This window comes from Schistocerca piceifrons, chromosome 6, assembly GCF_021461385.2.
Source record: "Schistocerca piceifrons isolate TAMUIC-IGC-003096 chromosome 6, iqSchPice1.1, whole genome shotgun sequence".
Lineage (NCBI taxonomy): Eukaryota > Metazoa > Arthropoda > Insecta > Orthoptera > Acrididae > Schistocerca > Schistocerca piceifrons.
Genome location: NC_060143.1, coordinates 57371424 through 57396038, shown reverse-complemented (window position 1 = coordinate 57396038; position 24615 = coordinate 57371424).

Genomic DNA, 24615 nt, shown 5'->3' with positions numbered 1-24615 from the left:
CAAGGCACGCACAGCTAGTGTTCTGATCTTTCTGCTTTCCTCTTTCACTTCCGATTTAATCTTCTCGATCAATACTTGTGCCCTCTGTTCTTGTCTCTTCACTGGCCCGTCTTCCGATTATTTTTGCCATTGTATTGCTTCCATTCTTTTTTACCTTTATTTTGCCCTCTCGCCTGTGTCTTTTACCTCATTTTTTTAGCATTTTCTTGAATTCTTGTTCCCTCTCTACTTCCCTCGCTTCCTCTTTCTTTAAGAACGTGAACAGGTCGTCCCCTCTCTGTTCGTTTGCCAGCCTCCTGTTGAGTGAGGATGTGCGTGAATTTGCGAGGTCATCATCGTCCTCGTCTACGCCATCACCACAGTGGTGGAATCGGCCTCAACTTGGATCTGATTCCACTCAATCGCATGATCGAACCACTCATCTGATATTGGCTATATTGCAGGAATGACCGCCCGATTTTCCCCGTGTTGGGTACACTCTCAGTCCAACTGCCCTCTATATTTGCCATTGCGTCAACTGGTACTACAGTAATTTGTTTGCGTGCCTTACTACGTGTAATTAAGCGCACAGGATACTAATCTACACGTTTACCAAATACGTGGCATAACACAACAAAACAGCCTAATAACTGATGCCCTAAAAGATACCTAATAGCTATAATATCACGGTCTTTCACACACGCAACACCTGTGTCAGCTCCGTTAAACGACGCAGAGACGTGGGGCAAAACCCACAGATCCATAGCACATGTAAAACACAAGCAATTAAGGAGTAGGCGGCATGTTGTTATCAATGGAGAGACGTCTACAGACGTTAAAGTAACCTCTGGCGTGCCACAGGGGAGTGTTATGGGACCATTGCTTTTCACAATATATATAAATGACCTAGTAGATAGTGTCGGAAGTTCCATGCGGCTTTTCGCGGATGATGCTGTAGTATACAGAGAAGTTGCAGCATTAGAAAATTGTAGCGAAATGCAGGAAGATCTGCAGCGGATAGGAACTTGATGCAGGGAGTGGCAACTGTCCCTTAACATAGACAAATGTAATGTATTGCGAATACATAGAAAGAAGGATCCTTTATTGTATGATTATATGATAGCGGAACAAACACTGGTAGCAGTTACTTCTGTAAAATATCTGGGAGTATGCGTGCGGAACGATTTGAAGTGGAATGATCATATAAAATTAATTGTTGGTAAGGCGGGTACCAGGTTGAGATTCATTGGGAGAGTGCTTAGAAAATGTAGTCCATCAACAAAGCAGGTGGCTTACAAAACACTCGTTCGACCTATACTTGAGTATTGCTCATCAGTGTGGGATCCGTACCAGATCGGTTTGACGGAGGAGATAGAGAAGATCCAAAGAAGAGCGGCGCGTTTCGTCACAGGGTTATTTGGTAACCGTGATAGCGTTACGGAGATGTTTAATAAACTCAAGTGGCAGACTCTGCAAGAGAGGCGCTCTGCATCGCGGTGTAGATTGCTCGCCAGGTTTCGAGAGGGTGCGTTTCTGGATGAGGTATCGAATATATTGCTTCGCCCTACTTATACCTCCTGAGGAGATCACGAATGTAAAATTAGAGAGATTAGAGCGCGCACGGAGGCTTTCAGACAGTCGTTCTTCCCGCGAACCATACGCGACTGGAACAGGAAAGGGAGGTAATGACAGTGGCACGTAAAGTGCCCTCCGCCACACACCGTTGGGTGGCTTGCGGAGTATAAATGTAGATGTAGATGTAGAAACTAATACTAATATAATACTAATTGCCGCGCGGCATTAGCCAAGCGGTCTTGGGCGCTGCAGTCATGGACTGTGCGGCTGGTTCCGGCGGAGTTTCGAGTCCTCCTCCCTCGGGCATGGGTGTGTGTGTTTGTTCTTAGGATAATTTAGGTTAAGTAGTGAGTAAGCTTAGGGACTGATGACCTTAGCAGTTAAGTCCCATAAGATTTCACACACATTCGAACATTCAATACTAATTCGGAACTAGTAAAGGTTGCCACAGATCGTGAAATCGGATGAACAAAATGAAATATACATTTGAGCAACTTAGTGCCTACGTAATCACAAAATAAAAAGTTAGACTGCCCGCAGAATATCTCAAAGGACGAAAACTGAGCAAGATTCGAAAAGTTACACAAAGTGTGTGTGAGACTGTGAAACCTATCGGAGTAATAGACCTACCCAGGCTCTACCACACTCCCCTTTACACTCCATGTTTGCTGTAGATTACGCAATGGAATCACTGTCTTGAAATGTCTTAACATAGAATCATAAGGAGGGAAATTGCAATAATCCTACTATATTACTATCCGTTCAATCAATAGAATAAATCAGTGAATTGAAGGGAACTAAGTGCTCCTTCAAATAAAAATGCAAATGAAACATAAACCGATTATATATTATATTAAACAATTAGAAACTACTGCTATGAACATTCTATGAAAAACAAAGTTAATTGCTGACAACAACTAACAAGATAGCCGAACGGGGGGATGGATACCGTATACTAGCTACACATTAATCATTAATCCAGTATAATCCAACGATTAATTTAGAAACTCCAGCGGTCGACTGAACACCATATTAAACGTTACTAAGGTAGCCGCGCGGAGTGGCCGTACGGTTTGAGGCGCCATATCACGGATTGCGCGGCCCCTCCCGCCGGAGGTTCGAGTCCTCCCTATGGCATGGGCGAGTGTGTTGCGTTGTTCTTCACATAATTTAAAGTAGTGTGTAAGTCCAGGGACCGATGACCTCAGCAAAAAAATGGTTCTTCACATAATTTAAAGTAGTGTGTAAGTCCAGGGCCCGATGACCTCAGCAAAAAAATGGTTCTGAGCACTATGGGACTTAACTTCTGAGGTCATCAGTCCCCTGGAACTTAGAACTACGTAAACCTAACTAACCTAAGGACATCACACACATCCATGCCCGAGGCAGGATTCGAACCTGCGACCGCAGCGGTCGCGCGGTTCCAGACGGTAGCACCTAGAACCGCTCGGCCACCCCGGCCGGCGATGACCTCAGCAGTTTGGCCCCATAAGAATTTACCCACATTTGAACATTTTTTATACTAAGGCATAAATTTGGTTTAGCAAAGCTGTGGCAACGATAGGCTTCCTTTCTAGACGTTAACCACATCTAGTGAGCCGAAATGCTGTGTACTCTTACCGGTCTGTTGTGGCGGTAAATCGGAGAACCGTGGTCATAGTGGAGAGTCAGAATCTCGCTCGTCAGGACTCGGACACCTCCAAGCGCCAAAATGTCTCGAACCAGCGACCTATGTCCATCCACAATCAAATAAAAACTGCCCCTTTTCTTTTCACCAGCTCCCAACTTGACAGTTTTCGCTAATCTGGCCGCAAACTCCAATCAGGAAAAATGTAACTCATTTCCGCCAATAGCATGTAATTGCCTCGTTTAACAAATTCCCACCCCAGAAAGTCGTCAATCACAGGCCAATCAGAGCACATCTTCCTTGATAGTTTGTCCTAGAAATTCCCATTGATATCAGCCAGTGACAGTCGTTGTTTAAAGTCTGAATTTCTTGAGACCAGACCAATGTGATGTGCCCTCTGCGAGGTTCTTGTTGTCACCATGGTTTGCCAGAACATTCCAAGACTTGCGCTTTCCGCCATAAATTGTGCTGTCCCAGCAAACACTTGAAACTGTTGCCTGTTCGGTGGGTCGTGTCACAGGCTGTCAACCCCGATTTAGGTAAAAAAAAAGCCGGTAGGTTCCATGAGCTTTGGACAATGGCCACCTGACACTCGCAAGTCAGCACAAAAAATTGAGTGTCTAAGAGCACACATGCCGCATTCAAAGCAGGTACGACTAGTGTATTTCTCACTTATTCACAGACTGGGACTATAAGCCCATTTACCGACGACCACAAAAATTTTATAAAATACATTTCCCTGTAACAAATAAAGGTAATGAGACCTTAAGTAGATGCAGCCAAAGTGTCCTGCCTATCGCCAGTCTTGATAAGGGGCAGATAAATTTAGTATAAACGGAAAGAAGCAAGCCAGACACCTCGTAACATTCCAGCTCGGGCTCCCAACCATTGCTCAAACTCTTAAGGGAATCAGTAGATTGACTGCCGCGAGTAATGAGTATAGTGGGCAGGGGCACTACAAATGTAGTGTGTGGACATTAAGTTGGAAATGCGGGTCTCATGGGGAGCGTGCTAGAGACAAGTTCCTGCAGTCGCACTATCCTCTGTGTCCTCGATGGCTCATTCGGATAGAGCGTCTGCCATGTAAGCAGAAGATCTCGGATTTGAGGCCCAGTCAGGACACACATCTTCAACTGCCCCGTTGATACTTATCAATGCCTGTCAGCAGCTAATGGTCTGGATTTCATTGTAATTTCATTCTTCGAGAGCTGCAAGATTGCCAATGTTATCTGTTCTTTCGGACACGTCCGACAGAACAGATACCATCTTCATACATATTCATATCTTCCTGAATTGTGTCAGAATGGTCTGTTGAACATTCTGTGGACGTAGGGTGCTTTTGAACTCAATAGAAAACATCTGGGACGCCACTGTTCCGAACGACCCGCCATGGACCAAGCTTCCACCAATCTCAATGCTTCAATTGTCCGCCCATGGTAGCTGAGTGGTCAGCGCGACGGAATGTCATAATACCTAACGGCCCAGTTCGATTCCCGGCTGGGTCGGAGATTTTCTTCGCTCAGGGACCGGGTGTTGTGTTGTCCTTACCATCATCATTTCATCCCCATCGACACGCAAGTCGCCGAAATGGCGTCAACTCGAGAGACTTGCACCAGGCGACCTGTCTACCCGATGGGAGGCCCTAGTCACACAGCATTTCCAATGATTTAATTTCTTGTGGAGACCAAGCCATGACGCATCGTCACTGTTATTACGTTGAAAAGTTGTTCTGTGTGCTACTAGGAAGGTATCGCTAATTTATCTGAAGGTATTCATTACACGGACTGGCCAGCAGATTAACAGGTCATATGAATACTATTACATTTAAATATTACACATGCAGATATTCTTGGCAGTGAATTGTCTGCTGTCTGTGAGATGGTTCCAGGACTTTTGATTTTGAATTAGATCATGTAGTCAACATCAGACACCGAATCGTACGGGAAGTGGTTATTCTTGGACGGTTTCAGTACTGAGAGAAAGCGATGCAGAAATATGGAAGTGTCCTTAGTTGTTATTGATAGTCTGCATTTCGTCATTCCAGTGTGTTCTAAGGATGATCTGGGCGATTTAGATCAAAAATCTCACTGGCCAGATTTTCCCAGGAGAAGAAAGTCATTCACTAAAGCAGTCTGCTGCAGACAGGCGTTGCTGTCCATAAAGATGAGATCTAGACCCAACAACACCTTTGGGAAGGTTTACGCATGGCTTCAGCAATACAAGGTGCATTCAAGTTCTAAGGCTTCCGATTTTTTTTCTCCGGACTAGAAAGAGATTGAAACATGCGCATTGTTTTAAAATGAGGCCGCGTTCATTGTTAATACGTACCAGAGATGGCAGCATCGTATGGCAGATGGAATTTTACCGCAAGCGGCGAGAATGAGAACTGTTTTAAATACTTAAAATGGCGACGTATTCCTTACTTGAACAGCGTGCAATCATTCGTTTTCTGAATTTGCTTGGTGTGAAACCAACTGAAATTCATCGAAAGTTGAAGGAGACATGTGGTGATGGAGTTATGGATGTGTCGAAAGTGCGTTCGTGGGTGCGACAGTTTAATGAAGGCAGAACATTGTGTGACAACAAACCGAAACAACCTCGGGCTCGCACAAGCCGGTCTGACGACATGATTGAGAAAGTAGAGAGAATTGTTTTGGGGGATCGCCGAATGACTGTTTAACAGATCGCCTCCAGAGTTGGCATTTCTGTGGGTTCTGTGCACACAATCCTGCATGACGACCTGAAAATGCGAAAAGTGTCATCCAGGTGGGTGCCACGAATGCTGGCGGATGACCACATGGCTGCCCGTGTGGCATGTTGCCAAGCAATGTTGACGCGCAACGACAGCATGAATGGGACTTTCTTTTCATCGGTTGTGACAATGGATGAGACGTGGGTGCCATTTTTCAATCCAGAAACAAAGCACCAGTCAGCTCAATGGAAGCACACAGATTCACCGTCACCAAAAAAATTTCGGGTAACCGCCAGTGCTGAAAAAATGATGGTGTCCATGTTCTGGGATAGCGAGGGCGTAATCCTTACCCATTGCGTTCCAAAGGGCACTACGGTAACAGGTGCATCCTACGAAAATGTTTTGAAGAACAAATTCCTTCCTGCACTGCAACAAAAACGTCCGGGAAGGGCTGCGCGTGTGCTGTTTCACCAAGACAACGCACCCGCACATCGAGCTAACGTTACACAACAGTTTCTTCGTGATAACAACTTTGAAGTAATTCCTCATGCTCCCTACTCACCTGACCTGGCTCCTAGTGACTTTTGGCTTTTTCCAACAATGAAAGACACTCTCCGTGGCCGCACATTCACCAGCCGTGCTGCTATTGCCTCAGCGATTTTCCAGTGGTCAAAACAGACTCCTAAAGAAGCCTTCGCCGCTGCCATGGAATCATGGCGTCAGCGTTGTGAAAAATGTGTACGTCTGCAGGGCGATTACGTCGAGAAGTAACGCCAGTTTCATCGATTTCGGGTGAGTAGTTAATTAGAAAAAAAATCGGAGGCCTTAGGACTTGAATGCACCTCGTACATGTCTGTACCACAGACCACTTGTGGAGATGTGAAGCTCTTCAGGGCCATCGAGATGACGCCTCATCAAACTAGTATCCCCCCATCAAATCGTCCTGTTTCCTCGACATCCCTATGGTTTTACCGGCTTTCATTTCTCCTTCGTGTTCAAACTGATGAAGGAATCATCTGAGAAGAGCACGTATCCGTACGTTCATGGTCTAATTTCGATGACGTTATTTTCATTTATTTTACGTGCATAGGACATGAAGTTGTCATGATATGGGTAGAATATTTCTAACATACATACAGAGACTAATTACATACAAAGTATCAATTCAATAGAATACAGACAGAAAGTAACAACAATAAATATATACGAAAGTCGCTGACTCGATAAGAATCTCTGCACTTCATTGAGCAGGATGCACATTCCCTGATATCCGACGTACAGGCCAACGGCTCTGGGCTTCCGACTTAGGTTTTGCAGCCATAAGCTCTCCAGACGTCTATTGTCTTGCGGACATAGTTGCGTATAGTCGAAACTGTCACCAGTCTTGAAGTAAGACGTAGTGGCGTGCCTTGTTCCTTGATTTCAGAGAGACATTAACACCATCCCGCAGTGCTACTTGGTGAAAAAAAGAGCTTAGCGAGTATCGGACCAGATTTGCGACTGTATTCAGGATTTCCTTGGAGTTATAATTCAACACGTCGGTCTTAATAGAACAAAATCGACAGATGTAAAGGCAATTTCTGGCGTATCCCAAGGAACGGGGATAGGACAGCTGCTGTTTACAATGTATATAAACGTTTTACTAGAAAGAGTCGGACTGTTCACAGATGGTGAGGTTGTCTATACTAAAGAAGCAACTCCAGAAGCCAATACCGATTTGCAAAATGACCAGCAGAAAAGTGATGAATGGTGCAGGCTCTGGCAGTTCACCCCCGAACGTCAATAAATATAACATATTGCGCATATATGAAAAAAGAAGCTCACTACCGTAGAATTACACTATTGATGATAAATTACTAGAAACTATGTCTACCGTAAAATATCTATCCAGAGCGCCCTTAAGTGGAATGATCAAATAAAAAAAATTGTGGGGAAAGCAGATGCCAGACTGAGATCCATAGAAAGAAGCTTAAGAAAATGTAACTCATCCACGAAACAAGTGGTTTAAAAGGCTCCTGTTCGACAAATTTCCAGGTAGGACTGACAGAAGAGATAGACAAGATCCAACGAAGAGCGGCGCGTTTCGTTACGGGATCATTTGGTCGGCGCAAGAGTATCACAGAGTTGCTCAACGAACTCCAGCGATGTACCTCACAGAAAGGTTTTCTATTGAAGTTTCGAGAGAATCCTTTCCAGGAAGAGTAGGACAACGTATTACTTCCTCCCACATACACGCGCTAAATGACCACGACGGGAAAATTCGAGAAATTAGAGCTAATACGGAGGCTTACCGACAGTCATTCTTCCCACGCGCCATTCACGAGTGGAACAGGGAAGGGGGGTTCAGTGAATGGTACCAGAAGTACCCTCCGGTACACACCACAATTACGGAGCATTGATGCAGATGAGGATCAGGGCTGTCGAGAGTGTGAAACGTCCCCTTATAACAATTATACATGACTGTGCTTAAACTGACACACAATATTTTGTTAGCGCAACGCAATCTGACTTTCAAAATTCCCTACAAAAGAATGGCCCTGACTAACATTAAACTATACCTTTCACAAATCACTTACCTCACAAAAATCTTCGCTGCTCAAGCTACTGCAATACAGCGAGCGCCACTACTGCCAGCTAAATAAAAGATTCAAACTACTGAAGGCACTAACTACTGATAGGGATAGTTAGCAAATGAAAGATATTAATAGAGAACAAACAATGTATTTACCTTGATATCATCATATATAAATATAGCAGTTCATGACAAATTTCAAAACTCCGCCATCTCTCTCCCCACATCCACCACTGCTGGTGGCTCACCTCCAACTGCGCAACGCTACGCGCTGTTCACAGCCAGCTGCCTAACACTACAATGGCGAGTATTACAACAATGCAAAGCAGCCACAGACTGCACACAGCACAGCCAGTGATTTTCATACAGAGTTGGCGTTACCAATAAAAAAAACCTAAACAGCCTACTTACATAGAGAAAATGAAAGATATTAATAGAGAACAAACAATGTATTTACCTTGATATCATCATATATAAATATAGCAGTTCATGACAAATTTCAAAACTCCGCCATCTCTCTCCCCACATCCACCACTGCTGGTGGCTCACCTCCAACTGCGCAACGCTACGCGCTGTTCACAGCCAGCTGCCTAACACTACAATGGCGAGTATTACAACAATGCAAAGCAGCCACAGACTGCACACAGCACAGCCAGTGATTTTCATACAGAGTTGGCGTTACCAATAAAAAAACCTAAACAGCCTACTTACATAGAGAAAACATAAACAGCCTACTTACAAGTGCAGTCTACGTCTGACTCGCTTCAAGGACCCTACACTTCAGCATAATCTCGCCGAGAGTCGACACTGTACTCACAACAAAAGTGAAAACAACATTGAAACATAGTGCAAAGCACTGGTTTCGTGATCTTTGAATCACGGGCCTATCGAAGCAGAGAATACTTATCGTATTTTGAGCTTGGGTGACAAGTCTTCTGACTGATTTGATGTGGCCTGCCGCGATTTATTCTCCTGTGCCAAATGCTTCATCTCACAGTAGTTCTTGCTCCCAACGCCCTCAGTTATTTGTTGGACATGCTCGTATTGGCTCTGAGCACTATGGGACTCAACTACTGAGGTCATTAGTCCCCTATAACTTAGAACTACTTAAACCTAACTAACCTAAGGACATCACACACATCCATGCGCGAGGCAGGATTCGAACCTGCGACCGTCGCGGTCTCGCGGTTCCAGACTGCAGCGCCTAGAACCTCACGGCCACTTTGGCCGGCCATGCTCGTATTCCAGTGGCTGTCTTCCCCTACATGCTTTGCCATCTATGACTCTCTCTGCTACAACTGAAGTTAACTCTCGATGTCTTAACACAAGTTCTATCATCCTCTCTCTTCTTCTTGTCAGTGTTTTCCACGTGTTCAAAATGGTTCAAATGGCTCTAAGCACTATAGGACTTAACATCTGAGGTCATCAGTCCCCTAGACTTAGAACTACTTAAACCTAACTAACCTAAGGACATCACACATATCCATGCCCGAGGCAGGATTCGAACCTGCGACTGTAGCAGCAGCGCCGTTCTGGACTGAAGCACCTAGAACTGCTCTGCCACAGCGGCCGGCTCCACATGTTCCTCTCCTCGCCGATTCTGCTGAGATCCTCCTCATTTCTTATTAGTCCGCCTAATTTTCATCATTCTCCTATAGCACCACATGCGAAACGGTTCGATTATATTCCGGGTTTTCCGCAGTCCATGATTCTCTTCGATACAATGCTGTGCTTCAAACGTAAGTTATAAAAATTATCCCTGTCAGACTAAGTCCTTTGTTGTAGAGATAGTAAAAGTCTCGAATTTGCGGAAATGGCTACAACATTTACGGTATCGCTCACTGTTTTCGTTATTTGAAGATAAAGTCGCAGTCTGGATACAAGCGCAGTAAAACTGCTCATCAGGAGATGTCGGTAGTGTGCTCCTGTGATGGTTTGTCACTCACGATCACCATTTGTTAGCACCTCAGCATGGTACACCCACAAAACGCTCAGAATCACCTTGCCCGATGATGGTTGGGTCTGTGCCTTCTCCGGCGGTGCTGAATGCACGTTTCGTCTGCTTGCTTATCGCCTATGACTCGGGATCATAAATTATGATTATTAGACGGCTCAAGAAGTCATCCGGACTGGCCGTACATTTCTGCTGCTGCTGAAGACGAGCTACCTCTCGAAATTCCACTTTATCAACTGGTTCCGTCATTATCTTTCGGGCTCCTACTGGTATGCCGTGAGCTGTAGCGTGGGGGTTTCCATGTGCACCGGGGCTGTACCAATGCACAAGGTATGGATAAAAATACGGAACCACCACAAACACAACACGTTATCGTGCCTAATACGGTATACACACTGAAGAGCCAAAGAAACTAGTACACGTGCCTAATACCGTGTAGGACGCCCGCGAGCACGCAGAAGTGTCGCAACAGGACGTGGCATGGACTCAACTAATGTCTGAAGTCGTGCTCGAGGGAATTGACACCATGAAACTTGCAGGACTGCGCATAAATCCGTAAGAGTACGAAGAGTTGGAAATATCTTCTGAACAGCACATCACAAGGCATCCCAACTATGCTGAATAATGTTCATGTTTGGGGAGTATGCAGGCGATCAGACAGGGTGCTTACGTACGTGTCACCTTTCAGAGTCGTATCCAGACGTATCAGGGATTCCATATCGCTCAAACTGCATACGCCCCACACCATTACGAAGCCTTCACCAGCTTGAACAGCCCCTGCTGACATGCAGGGTCCATAGATCCATGAGGTTGTCTCCATACTTGTACACGTCCATCCGCTCGATACAGTTTGAAACAAGACTCGTCCAACCAGGCAACATGTTTCCAGTCATCAACAGTCCAATGTCGGTCTTGACGGGCCTGGACGAGGCGTAAAGCTTTGTGTCGTGCAGTCATCAAGGGTACACGAGTGGACCTTCGGCTCTGAAAGCCCATATCGATACTTGTTGATGGACCAGCAATGAAATCTGCAGCAATTTGCGGTAGGGTTGCACTTCTGTTACGTTGAACGACTATCTTCAGTAGTCGTTGGTCCCGTTCTTGCAGGATATTTTTCTGGCCGCAGCGATGTCGGAGATTTGATGTTTTAGCGGATTCATGACATTCACGGTATACCCGTGAAATGGTCGTACGGGAAAATCCCCACTTAATCGCTACCTCGGAGATGCTGTGTTCCATCTGTCGTGGGCCGACTATAACACCACGTTCAAACTCACTTAAATCTTGATAACGCGCCATTGTAGCAGCAGTAATTGATCTAAAGACTGCGCCAGACACTTGTTGTCTTATACAGCCGTTGCCGACCGCAGCGCCGTATACTGCTGTTTACATATCTCTGTAAACTCATGCCTGTAGCAGTTTCTTTGGCGCTTCAGTGTAAAATCTCATGTACTTGCGGCGTGTACACAGGTACTACGAAAAAGAAGCATTAAAACTCGCCTCAAGGAGCACAAGAGCAGTTGTCACTTGAGCAAGACTGGTAAATCAGCAGTAGTAGAACATGCACTAGGACGAGGAAACTACCAGTTTCCTCTCTCTGACCCTGTGGTTTTAGCAAGATCTAATAATTACTACGCTAGGATGCGTAGAGATGCAACATAAATTCAAACGGACAAAACTGTTTCAGCTGAAAAGAAAAAGGATTGAAATCCGACAAGCTGTGGGCCCTAATGCTAAATATAACAAACAACGTCAACTCTTCTCCTCTACCGAGCGAGGTGGCGCAGTGGTTAGCACACTGGACTCGCATTCGGGAGGACGACGGTTCAATCCCGCGTCCGGCCATCCTGATTTAGGTTTTTGCGTGATTTCCCTAAATCGCTTCAGGCAAATGCCGGGATGGTTCCTTTCAAAGGGCACGGCCGACTTCCTTCCCCGTCCTTCCCTAATCCGATGAGATCGATGACCTCGCTGTCTGGTCTCCTTCCCCAAACCAACCAACCATCTTCTCCTCTACAAGCTCCGCAATATACGTGTGCGAGACTCCGCGATCGTCGTTAGCGTCTAATGACATTCACGAGCTGACCGTATCGTGGTTACACATAAACAGTTCAACTTGCTGATCTTGTTTTGAGTCTATGTCGTTAAAACTTCTGATGAAGTCTCGAACAGTGGAAGATAAAACGTTGGGCAGAGAATTGTGCCTTGGACCATGGCCTTATGCCCATAAATCATAATTCATTAATAGGATATATATTTTGTTTTTAGGGTTCTGTGCTTCAGTCTGTAAAAACGGAGCCGTTACAGCATCGCTTTGTTGTCACACCGTCTCTCTCTCTCTCTCCGACAGTTAAGAACCTTTTTCTCAGGAGTGGACAGATTATCGAGCTCAGATTTGTTTCATATATTTAGGTCTACAGTCCCTTGGAGGCGTCACTTCAGACAAAAGATAACAGCCATTTATGTGACAAATGTCGATACGCGAAAACTCACTCATCAAAACCTGTAGGGTGCTTCCCACTGATCTAGAAGCATGAAAAGAAGGCTACACTGTACTAGTAAAGGACAAAAATCCGAAAATGGTTAATTTGTAATTATATAACACGAAAAAATATTTTTTCGTTATTTTTACCTGTCTAATAGTTTGTCAGTCAGTTGTTAGGAACCTTTCTCTCTGTAACAGTTTGGCATAGGGCCTATGAAATTAAAATTTGTGTCACGTACTAAGATCTATGGTTCCTTGGTGGCTTAAAAATTGTAAGCTTCTAAGCCAATATGATCAAAATATAAGACCATTTCCGAGACATATTGTGATACTTGAAAACCCACTTATCAAAACCTATAATATGCTTCCCGATGATCTACTATCATGAAATTTCGCAAGAAGCAACGTTTCACATTACAAGTAAAGGAAAAAAATGCGAGTGTTGCTAATTTGTAACTGTATCATACGAAAAAATATTTTTTGTCATTTGTTTATCCTTCTGCCTGTCCATTCGTCTGTTAACAGCATTTTTCTCTGTAACATTTTCGCGTATCAAGTTCAGATTTATGTCACATATTAAGATCTTTGTTCCCTAGGCGGCGTAAAAGTTGTAAGCTTCGAAGTCAATGCAATCAAAAGATTCGATCATTTTTGTCACATATTTTGTTACTCGCAAACTCATTCGTCAACACCTATAGTGTATTTTCCGTTGACCTAGAATCATGAAATTCGGCAAGAAACAAAGTTTCAAAGTACAAGAAAAGCAAAAAATCTGAAATTTGTTACATTGTAATTATATCTCATAAAAATATCATATGCCTAGTGAACATGTATTGCATTCATCATCCATCGAAAGTATAGCAGACGAACATTACTGCATGCAAACATTACATGTAAGATGTAGTCACGTTTTGGTAACCAAATAATAAATGTTTTATTAAATCTTATCTCTCTCTATATATAAACTGAAGTCGCCTGCTCCCTTATTTCTATAGATATCAGCGCTAGTCAGAAGAACTGCTGTAGAGATTTTGATACGGTCGTGGAATTCTCGGCACTAATATCTAGCCAGTATCGATATCGATAACAGGCAGAGTCGTTGAGATTCTCGATTCCCACAATGGATATACTGTATACATACATAATTAAGTTTGTACAGAACCCGCAGTGCATGAGTCCTGCTTGAACTCGGACTGTTTTTTAAAATTTTCATACGGTTTCTAATTTATTTGCTGCATGCTAATTTTCATTAATGTAGTAGACTTTTGTGCACCGCAGCCGTCAGTGTCAGCCAGTTTGCCGTGGCATACGGAGCTCCATCGCAGTCTTTAACACTGATAGCATGCCGCGACAGCGTGGACGTGAACCGTATGTGCAGTTGACGGACTTTGAGCGAGGGCGTATAGTGGGCATGCGGGAGGCCGGGTGGACGTACCGCCGAATTGCTCAACACGTGGGGCGTGAGGTCTCCACAGTACATCGATGTTGTCGCCAGTGGTCGGCGGAAGGTGCACGTGCCCGTCGACCTGGGACCGGACCGCAGCGACGCACGGATGCACGCCAAGACCGTAGGATGCTACGCAGTGCCGTAGGGGAACGCACCGCCACTTCCCAGCAAATTAGGGACACTGTTGCTCCTGGGGTATCGGCGAGGACCATTCGCAACCGTCTCCATGAAGCTGGGCTACGGTCCCGCACACCGTTAGGCCGTCTTCCGCTCACGCCCCAACATCGTGCAGCCCGCCTCCAGTGGTGTCGCGACAGGCGTGAATGGAGGGACGAATGGAGACGTGTCGTCTTCAGCGATGAGAGTCGCTTCTGCCTTGGTGCCAATGATGGTCGTATGCGTGTTTGGCGCCGTGCAGGTGAGTGCCACAATCAGGACTGCATACGAGCGAGGCACACAGCGCCAACACCCGGCATCATGGTGTGGGGAGCGATCTCCTACACTGGCCGTACACCACTGGTGATCGTCGAGGGGACACTGAATAGTGCACGGTACATCCAAACCGTCATCGAACCCATCGTTCTACCATTCCTAGACCGGCAAGGGAACTTGCTGTTCCAACAGGACAATGCACGTCCGCATGTATCCCGTGCCACCCAACGTGCTCTAGAAGGTGTAAGTCAACTACCCTGGCCAGCAAGATCTCCGGATCTGTCCCCCATTGAGCATGTTTGGGACTGGATGAAGCGTCGTCTCACGCGGTCTGCACGTCCAGCACGAACGCTGGTCCAACTGAGGCGCCAGGTGGAAATGGCATGGCAAGCCGTTCCACAGGACTACATCCAGCATCTCTACGATCGTCTCCATGGGAGAATAGCAGCCTGCATTGCTGCGAAAGGTGGATATACACTGTACTAGTGTCGACATTGTGCATGCTCTGTTGCCTGTGTCTATGTGCCTGTGGTTCTGTCAGTGTGATCATGTGATGTATCTGACCCCAGGAATGTGTCAATAAAGTTTCCCCTTCCTGGGACAATGAATTCACGGTGTTCTTATTTCAGTTTCCAGGAGTGTAGTATGAAGAGCTGCGTCACACCAGTCTTCGGACTGAAGACCACAAGAATACCAATTATCAAAAGAAAAACTGGGCGTTGCACTGTCACTAGTTCACAGATCGGTCGAACTGTAACTGGAAGTGGAAAACTTCCGTCTATTCCTTTCCTGACCGAGGACATCGAAAGAGCAGCTTATTGCATCCTTCTAAAGGAATGAAGAGCGCACCAGAGCGTGCAGGAATGCCGTAGGTTCTAAGAAGTACGGAGCTGTCACGTGTACGACTCCCCGTGCTTTTATCAGGTTGTGCTGAATTAGCGGCACAGAGAAGTCTTGCGTAGAGTCCTATCTGCCGGGACGATGGTCGGGGTAGCTGCCGGTTCTCGGAACAGAGGCTTGCTTCCGGCCTTGCCGATCTGCGCGGACATTCCAGGGACCTGCACATTGGCGTTGAGAAACAAAGGCGACACAGTTGTCAGCGTTTAGAATGAAATTCTCCCAAGAAGGAATGGTTCTTCTTATGAATTCATTAATCAGCGTAAACCAAGGAAGGGAGCACAGAGTGCAGATAAGAGATGGTATGGGTGGAAACAGCACTAGAGACAGGAGGGTGTCGGGGTTATGTTCCTACGTTGAAGTATTTTAATAAACTTTCGTTATGGGAGCAAGAGGTTTTCGCTTAACTGTATCTTCTTTTTCAGAGTGAGTGCTAAGTATTTCTAACAAGTTGTTGAAAGTTTGACTGTCCATTCTGAGCAAGTTGATGTAATACTCAGATTGTGAGTGCAATATTTCTTTTAGCAGAGTTTCATGGATATATTTCAAGCTGAACTTCAACCATTAACTGGGCTATCATCTTGATTTCTTTTTGTTCTTTACACACAGTTAATGCAAAAAATGCTTTACACTGATGCCTATTCCCATTATCAGGGCCGGTTTAAGGGCCAAGCGTCACAAACCGCTGCTTGGGACTGAAGGGGCCTGAGGCCTCACTAATAAAAATTTCTGTACAGGACTTATCTCAATTTTGTGGCGGCCACTTAATGCACCAAGCTGAGAGGAGCACCAGGGTCAAGATTGTCTGCAGTGCATATGACAGTTGGTGGCGAAAACTGAAACAGGTAGAAGAGTAAGAGCGAAAGTGGGGAAGCGCAGGGAGGGAGGGAGGGGGGGGGGGGGCGAGGGGGGAGAAGCCAAATCATAAATCGCTTGCATGGAAAAATGTTCGGGAACCGACCTTGCCTATTCGCGACATGACATCTCACAGGCATAGCTGCTTTAAAAGCGATACTGATACATATCACAAACCTAGTCCTTACGCCTGCGCACGTGTTTGACAAACCTGTGGATAGAAAACACCGGATTTCTCAAACAAATTTGGCCGTCACCAGGGCCCTATACACACATAGACTTGCGGCAGAGTCCTCTCTGCATTCTGGAACTACCTAGAACAGATGGTTCGGAAGACTAACAGAAATACGTAGGATCATTGGTAACATGTAGACCTGACCTCTTTGACAGAGCCGTTTCAAGGCCCAAACGACACAAGCTGCCGCTTGGAGCGCCAAAGGAAGCTTCTTTCTCCGACGGAGAATTTTGCAAATGTGCGGTTTCTTCGTGAATTATTTCTTGAACTATTCCTCAGTTACGGTTGTCATTATAATAATGGGCGAAATCTGAAAGTGGTGTGAGAGAAAGAAATAGTCATATGGAATTGTTGGCTGGGAGAAATACGATGAAAGATTGTCGACATAAAAGTTTTGTGGGTATGGTACCGCGTCATAATGTATATACCCAGAAGAAGGCTGCTGCAACCGTGGCCGAAACGTTGGTTTTTTTCCCCAGGAGCAGTAGTTTTGTACATTATGACGCGGTACCATACCTAGAAAACTTCTATGTCGACCGACTCTGGCCGCAATTATACGGTGAAGGACTGTTTAGTCGCCGAATCAGAAAAGATCTTCTTTCTCCGTGCACAATGCCTACTATCCTAAGCGCTGTGTGGGAAACGCTTCGGCATAAACGTATAATTGGATCTTTCTATCGACTATCAGACTTGGCAATAATGTAACCGAAAACTTTAGAGACTACTTCAGGTCGCTGCTCCTTTTATTCCGCAGTCACACCGTTATAATTGGCGCAGACTTGAATCATCCAACCACCAACTGACATAACTTCTGTTTTGTTAACGGTGGTCGTGACAAGATAACTTGGCAAACGATATTAAATGCCTTCTCTGAAAACTACGTAGAACAGATGGTTCGGTAGACTATTCTTGATAGAAATATAGGATCATTAGAAACAAGTAGATCTGACCTCTTTGACACGGCCGAGCAATTATTACCAAAATACAAAGGGCAACTAAAAGCAGTAGAAAGATTCATACGTCTGGCAGACTAGATAAAATGGTAGTTGTGTTGAATCGCATTGAGGAACTTGAAAAATTTAGCTTTGGACAAGAGTCTGAAGAATAACTTTGCTCAAATTTAAAGAATAGTTGTCCATGTACAGGTTAGATATGTACTTTGAAGAACAGTTCATGATGGGTGGAAATCTCAGTGACAAGGGAGAATCCAGCCCGCTATTGGTTTCAATCGGGCCTGAGGAAGAAATTCGTGGGAGAGAAAGTGAGGCGTTCCCACGATAGTCATTTTCTAATTCCACCGACACTCGGCTCGCCTTGGGTTTGCAGCTCATGATGCAGACCACTGAGAAAGTGTGGTGAAAATAACAGTCTTGGCTGCGGAACTGATTCTATTGCTCTATTTATTTCTGACGCGCGTTTCGCATGATGCAAGACATCGGCAAAAATAGATAGGCATCTTCATACATAGTAAAATAACTCGAAGCAAGTATCCGCTCACGTCATATGTTAAAAGCATAACACCTGGTATCCTTCCATGTCTTTGTTGTATAGACCAGTGCATACAAGTCAGGATCAGGCCTGCACATACTTCATCATAAGGTAAATACGCACAGCGTAGTGTATCAGTCCAAAGAACGAAGAACGGTGCCTCCTTTCACTGAGAAAATTTTGCTTGATCTGTGCATGCGCAACGTCATTTCACCACCATGGGATTTGAATAACTACGTATCCAGTCTGAGAGCGAAGTTATGGTCCACGTGGCCATGAGTGTGTGGAGAATAAACAGTTCACTTTCCTTGAAGGGGTGCGGCAGGAAGTATTTTCGCCTCTGGATCAGCGTTGACAACACACACACACACACACACACACACACACACACACACAAGCACAAGTTATTTAGTATCTATGTCTGTGCTACACACTGACAGACACACTGGACTTGCATTCGGGAGGACGACGGTTCAATCCCGTCTCCGGCCATCCTAATTTAGGTTTTCCGTGATTTCCCTAAATCGCTTCAGGCAAATGCCGGGATGGTTCCTTTGAAAGGGCACGGCCGATTTCCTTCCCCATCCTTCCCTCACCCGAGCTTGCGCTCCGTCTCTAATGACCTCGTTGTCGACGGGACGTTAAACACTAATATCCTCCTCCTCCTCCACACTGACAGATCGCAAAAATGGCTCTGAGCACTATGGGACTTATCTTCTAAGGTCATCAGTCTCCTAGAACTTAGAACTAATTAAACCTAAAGACATCACGGACATCCGTGCCCGAGGCAGGATTCGAAGCTGCGACCGTAGCGGTCGCGCGGTTCCAGACTGTAGGTAGCGCCTAGAACCGCTCGGCCACCTCGGCCGGCGACAGATCGCAAACGTTGGTAGTAAGCGACACTGGCACTAAAATTAGCGACTAGCGACTGAAGAGCGGCAACAGTGGCCATAACTTTGTGAACAAACAGTGATGTGTTGTCAGTTCATGCGTGAAGTTGCATACTAGTTGTTTGTTAAGTTCGTACAAGTGTTTCCGTGCGTCTTCACCGACTTTACTCGCAAAAAAATCTGGCACTTAGAAGAGAAAAGTACAGGGTTATTACAAATGATTGAAGCGATTTCATAGCTCTACAATAACTTAATTATTTGAGATATTTTCACAATGCTTTGCACACACATACAAAAACTCAAAAAGTTTTTTTAGGCATTCAGAAATGTTCGATATGTGCCCCTTTAGTGATTCGGCAGACATCAAGCCGATAATCAAGTTCCTCCCACACTCGGCGCAGCATGTCCCCATCAATGAGTTCGAAAGCATCGTTGATGCGAGCTCGCAGTTCTGGCACGGTTCTTGGTAGAGGAGGTTTAAACACTGAATCTTTCACATAACCCCACAGAAATAAATCGCATGGGGTTAAGTCGGGAGAGCGTGGAGGCCATGACATGAATTGCTGATCATGATCTCCACCACGACCGATCCATCGATTTTCCAATCTCCTGTTTAAGAAATGCCAAACATCATGATGGAAGTGCGGTGGAGCACCATCCTGTTGAAAGATGAAGTCGGCGCTGTCGGTCTCCAGTTGTGGCATGAGCCAATTTTCCAGCATGTCCAGATACACGTGTCCTGTAACGTTTTTTTCACAGAAGAAAAAGGGGTCGTAAACTTTAAACCGTGAGATTGCACAAAACACGTTAACTTTTGGTGAATTGCGAATTTGCTGCACGAATGCGTGAGGATTCTCTACCGCTCAGATTCGCACATTGTGTCTGTTCACTTCACCATTAAGAAAAAATGTTGCTTCATCACTGAAAACAAGTTTCGCACTGAACGCATCCTCTTCCATGAGCTGTTGCAACCGCGCCGAAAATTCAAAGCGTTTGACTTTGTCATCGGGTGTCAGGGCTTGTAGCAATTGTAAACGGTAAGGCTTCTGCTTCAGCCTTTTCCGTAAGATTTTCCAAATCGTCGGCTGTGGTACGTTTAGCTCCCTGCTTGCTTTATTCGTCGACTTCCGCGGGCTACGCGTGAAACTTGCCCGCACGCGTTCAACCGTTTCTTCGCTCACTGCAGGTCGACCCGTTGATTTCCCCTTACAGAGGCATCCAGAAGCTTTAAGCTGCGCATACCATCACCGAATGGAGTTAGCAGTTGGTGGATCTTTGTTGAACTTCGTCCTGAAGTGTCGTTGCACTGTTATGACTGACTGATGTGAGTGCATTTCAAGCACGACATACGCTTTCTCGGCTCCTGTCGCCATTTTGTCTCACTGCGCTCTCGAGCGCTCTGGCGCCAGAAACCTGAAGTGCGGCTTCAGCCGAACAAAACTTTATGAGTTTTCTACGTATCTGTAGTGTGTCGTGACCATATGTCAATGAATGGAGCTACAGTGAATTTATGAAATCGCTTCAACCATTTGTAATAGCCCTGTAGATGCTGAATGTCGCCAGTTCCAGGAGAAATGGAAGGGGGATTACATCCTTACCATGTTTGCCTCTTGTGCAGTAAGTCACTGTTTGTTGTGAAAGGATATACATTGACGAAAAAAAAGTCGCAACATGTGGAAAGTGTTGCGACACATAAACGAATGCTAGTAGGTGTATTTCTACACCTGAAAGACGAAGTCTGCCCAGATTTCGCGCCAACCGCATGAGTGGCGCTAGCAGCGCCACAGCGAGGATGACGCAGATCAGGTTTGTTTTGAACACACGCAGTATCGGTCGTGAGCGTTAGTTACCTTTGAGATTGGACGTGAAGAGTTGATGTTACTCAAGAATACCCTTAAGGCAACAAGGACGTCATTATCAACACACCATAGAGTTTGATCAAAGTCGTGTTAGAGGGTTACAAGAAGCTGGATAGTCCTTCTGCGATACTGCAAAAGGCTTGGCAAGAATGTAGTGCAATGTACATGATTGCCGGTAGTGGTTGTCACGGGAATGTATGGCCGCAAGAAGATTGGTCTCCGGTCGGCCACATGGCACTGCCAAGAGGGAAGACCATGTTATTCGGTGTATGATTCGGGCGCATTGTACTGCGTCTGCAGCAGCAATATGAGCAGCAATTGGTGCCACAGTGAGACAACGAACTGTTACAAATCGGTTGCTTCAAGGACAGCTCAGAACCAGCCGCACCGTAGCGTGCATTCCAATGACCCCAAACCACTACCATTTGCGATCTTAGTGGTGTCAAGCTAGAGCTCACTGGCGGGTAGATGGAGGCCTGTTGTGTTTTCTGATGAAAGTTGGTCCCACCTAGGTGCCAGTGATGGCTGTGTGTTGGTTAAGAGACCAGCTGAGGTCCTGCAAACCAACTTGTCTGTGTGCTAGACACATTGGCCTAAGAAGTAGTGTTCTGCACCACTTTTGATATGAAATTGATATCAAATTAATTACATAAATGAATTAAGTTGATCAATTAATTACGCCCACCCCCTGATGACGTCATGGGTTTTTCCCATCGTCGTGTGCCCCTTCCATCCCCTTCCCTCTCCTCCCCTCACCCAGATAACATGGCGGGAAGTTCAGAAAATGGTGGGAAATTGAAATTTTTGGAGGGAAATGTGCAACTGGACTGGAAATTCATATTTTTTGGCGGGAAATAAGGTAAATGGACTACCAAACCCCTCCCTTCACTCCTATGATGTCATCCACCCACAACATCAGCTCTCCCCCACCACCCCACATCCTGTCCCCTCTTCCACTTGTGAGGGAGCTTCTGTCTGTGCTGAGCTGTCAGACAGAACTGACGAAAGTGTTTACTCTGTGTGTGTAAATTCCTAAGGGACCAAACTGCTTAGGTCATCGGTCCCTAGACTTACACACTACTTAAACTAACTTAAACTAATCTATGCTAAGAACAACAACACATACACCCATGCCCGAGGGAGGATTCGAACCTCTGGCGGGAAGGGCCGCGCAGTCCGTGACATGACGCCTTCTGGTGGAGGCGCTGGGTATCGATCCCAGTACTTCTCGCACGCCAAGCGAGAGAAGCCAACTCCGGGACGACGAAGACGAACACGAAGATGTGGGCGCAGGACGACGTAGGTCACCATCGCTACAAGCTAGCCGCTGGAGGGGATGCTCTCCAACACGCCAATCAAGGTCTCCATCGCCGTTTAGAAGCTCCAGCCGACCACCTAGCTGCCGCAACTTGGAAAACTAAAGGGTGCGACCTTCCTTGGAGGTGAGGCAACCGAAGAGAAAAATCTTCCACCGTCGATCACTACAAAAATGATAGGAAACTACATCGATATCCTCATGGATGGCCGACCAGCTCAAGCTCTTGTGGACTCTGGAGCATCATATTCAGTCATTTCGGAGGAGTACCGTCGCCATTTGCAGAAAACCGTATTCGTCAACAACAAAACATCTCTGCTGAAGGTGGCTAATGGGAAATACGTAAAACCTACAGGAAGATGTACCATTCGTGAGGGTATAAGGGGCCATACACAGCCCTTAGAATCCGTCGTCATACAAGAGTGTAGTCATGACGTCATTCTCGGATGGGATTTTTTGAAAGCTTCTCAGGCAATTATAGATTGTGGTCGCTCGAAGATTATGCTAGACGAGATCAGATACTGTGGACAGGAAGATGTGCATCCGAGTGTCTGGAGGCTATGTGTGCTGGATGAACTGATCATTCCTGCAGTCAGCGCTAGAATGGTACCTGCCACGTGTCATGCCATGCAACCCATGGATCTTGTAGTGGAATGTAAGAGAAGCATACCACTGAAGAATAACTTGGTCATCCCAGCTTCGGTCGTGAATTGTGGATAGTTAACTGTCGCCGAGAACCACAGATCCTTCCAAGACGCATGTGCGTAGCAAATGCTGAGCCATTAATTGTAGGACAGCTGAGCGTCATAGAAACCTCCCATGCCGAGTCTGTGGGCGAAATTAGCGCTACCACTACGCGACAAGATCTTTTAGATCGACTATCACCAGATCTCACTAAGGAACAACAGAAGAAGCTACTTGCTATTCTTCAAGAGTTCTCTGAATGCTTCAATCCACAGGTGAAGGGTAAATTAGACAAATCGACGGTGAAGCACCGGATTAGCACTGGAGACCATCAACCAATAAGCCAGAGAGCACCTACAGAACTACACACAAATGCCAGTGGGTAAGGGATCGGTGCTGTTCTGATGCAGGTTTCGGATGGAAAAGAGAAGGTTACAGCCTATAGTTCTAGGACACTTACAGAAGTCGAGAGAAACTACTCAACTATAGAGAGAGAATGTCTTGCTGTGATCTGGGCCATGTGCAAATTTCGACAGTATCTCTATGGAAGGCCATTCACAATTGTTACAGACCATCATTCACTTTGTTGGTTGATAGGTCTTAAGGAACCAACAGGATGACTCGCAAGGTGGGCACTACGTCTTCAAGACTATGACATTACCATAGTGTACAAAAGTGGATGAAAACACCAAGATGCCGACTGTCTCTCAAGAAACCTTGTGCAAGACCATCAAGACTTTGATGAAGATAGTGACTGTCTCGCTGCACTCCAGGATCTCTCTGCTGAACAGAGATATCTCAAATTATGCTTGCCTTAAATCGGCCAGAGAATATGAAAGGCCAATTTAAGGTAGTTAATGGATTACTTTGCAAGAAAACTTTGATCCGTTAGAAGTTCTACAGAAACTCCTTCACACGCCTGAGGCCGGACATTTAGGATTTATTAAGACATGATAGAATCCGCAAGAGATTTGTCTATTTTTCTGGTCAGGTTTATTTAGGAGTGTCCGTCACTGTGTGTCACACTGTCGAGAGTGCCAGAGGAGAAAGGCAGTTCCTCAGAAACCACCTGGCCGACTCATACCAATTCCACCAGCCGAAACGCCTTTCCAGCCTCTTGGGATTGACCTCCTCGGACGATTTCCGACGTCTGCTAGTGGCAATAGATGGATTATCGTTTTCACTGATTATCTGACACACTATGCCATTACAAAAGCCGTGAAAAGAGCCGAAGCATCCGAGGTAGCCAAATTCATCGTGGAAGATATTGTATTAAAACACGGTGCCCCAAGGTCTTTAATTACGGATCGATGGAAAGTTTTTCAGTCGAATCTTGTGACAAAGATAAACGGTCGGTGCAACATTACTCATCACATGACGACTGCCTACCAGCTGCAGACTAACAGGCTTACTGAACGTCTTAATAAGACCTTGGCCGACGTGCAATCAATATTCGTCAATGTTCAGCAGAGCAACTGGGATGAGGTGCTACCTTTCGTCACGTACTACATCGGTCAGCTGTTAACCAGAGCTGAGGAAGCTCGGAAGTTAGTTCGTCTCCGTACGCTGCAGGCTCAAAAAAAAACGATCGCTGAACGTATGACGTGAGCCACTGCCCTGTTGTCTACC